The sequence below is a fragment of the Galeopterus variegatus genome, unplaced genomic scaffold (assembly GCF_000696425.1).
Source record: "Galeopterus variegatus unplaced genomic scaffold, G_variegatus-3.0.2 Scaffold1279, whole genome shotgun sequence".
In the NCBI taxonomy this organism is placed as follows: domain Eukaryota; kingdom Metazoa; phylum Chordata; class Mammalia; order Dermoptera; family Cynocephalidae; genus Galeopterus; species Galeopterus variegatus.
In genome coordinates this window covers 340,195-341,709 of record NW_007727390.1, presented here as the reverse complement: position 1 = coordinate 341,709, position 1,515 = coordinate 340,195, and the positions used below count along the sequence as shown (strand labels likewise).

Here is a 1,515-nt window from a genome sequence, read left to right as displayed (position 1 = left end):
GGGGTATGTGTACTGATCTGGAGTTCTGTGGGGTCTGGAGTTCTATGGGCTGTGCACACTCATCTGGAGTTCTATACAGTCTGGAATTCTATGGGGTGTGTTTGGTTAACTGGAGCTCTGTGGGGTATGTGGTCACGTGGAGTCACCTGAGGTATATGGTGGTGGTGCAGGATGTCCGGGCAGAGGAGAGGAAGAGCAGTCCTGGTGACTCAAATCCTGTGGTGGCCGTGCAGGTGGATGGGGGGATGTGTGCAAACACGTTGGAAGCTGAACCAAGGCACCAGCACCCACGCCTGCAGCCTTCTCTGTGGGGGGTCCTCCTGAACAAGTTTTGGTTAATGATATTTTAATGCTAATTTAGCTTTTTAGAACTCCCATGCCAAAATGCTCTGGTTGTTCCAGTAGAAGAAAGACCCCCCACCTTCAAAAAAAATGCAGTGGTTTTCACACATTCCCCTGGACTTGTGAAGGGGCAGGAGTGCGGGAGAGCCAGGTGTGTGGGGGCTGTGGCTAGCGGGCAGAGCGCCCAGGCTCCAGCATCGCCAGTGCAGGGAGAGGCCTCTAGATGGTGCAGGTGAGTTTACAGTGAGGGAAAGCCCCTAGGCCAGGACTGAGTTTCCAAACTCGCAGACAAGACAGAGAGCAGTCAAGGAAAAGTTCCCGGGAGGCCCTTTAAAGCAGAAAGGAAGTGAAACTGTGGCGGAGAGGTGAGCCTGCTCCCAGGCAGCGCTGCTGGTCCCCAGGGACGCGGAGCACCTGCTTCTTAGATTGCTGCCGGGTACCCACCTGTGAAACCTGGCTGCCCAAAACTGGACTGTGCCTGGCTTTCTTCTGCTTGGACTAGAAGCTGACCTCCAGCATGGGCCAGGTAAGCCTTGGTCCTTTCCTTTTGGTTTTCTAAACTGTGGCTGTGGACGAGACTGAGGTGTCATCGGCTAGGAAAGCACCTGAGTGCATTTTTGAAATGCATGTCATTTTGGGTTGCGTTTGAACAAGCTTTACTGATGACTGTGTGTCTGCACTACCAGTTCTAAGACCTGAGATTATTCCTTTGTTTTCGGGAAAACATCAGAACCCCCATTTTGCTATTGGTTACACATTTGCTTAAGGAGCCAAACTCTGGTGTGCTTTGCAGGCTTTAAGATTTGAGCTACTAAAACAACAGTGTTTCCAGAGAGTGTGAAAAGTGTTTCTCAAGTTTGTCCCTGAGCCTGGTTCACCGGGAAGGTTAGCAGCAGCTGGCAGTTTAGCTGGGCTCTGTACCTGCCTCCCACCCCTGAGTGCCCAGGGTGCCCTAAGAGACCTCTCAGGTGGGGTTTTGAATGAAGTCTGAGACTCAATGTCATTGCCCCTGCATTGGGGGAAGAGGGAATGAGGAGGGCGGGCACCTACTTGTGATGACTGAGGTTTTCATCTCCACCGGAGAGGTTCCTCTCAGTGCTCAGACAGACCAGGGGTGGCGTGGCTCGCGGCATGGGAGTGGCTCTGGCTCCCGGCTCCTGCAGCGGTGCTCCC

General features: G+C 53.3%; 1 protein-coding gene across 1 annotated transcript in view; it reads left to right on the top strand.

The window, feature by feature from the left end:
* The first annotated feature begins 586 nt into the window (after positions 1-586).
* Positions 587-1,515, top strand: part of EDAR (ectodysplasin A receptor) — a 98,369-nt gene continuing 97,440 nt past the window's right edge. Inside the window, exon 1 of the mRNA XM_008576052.1 lies at positions 587-857. The gene's annotated coding sequence lies outside the window, so the exon portion shown is untranslated. The remainder of the gene's footprint in view (positions 858-1,515) is intronic.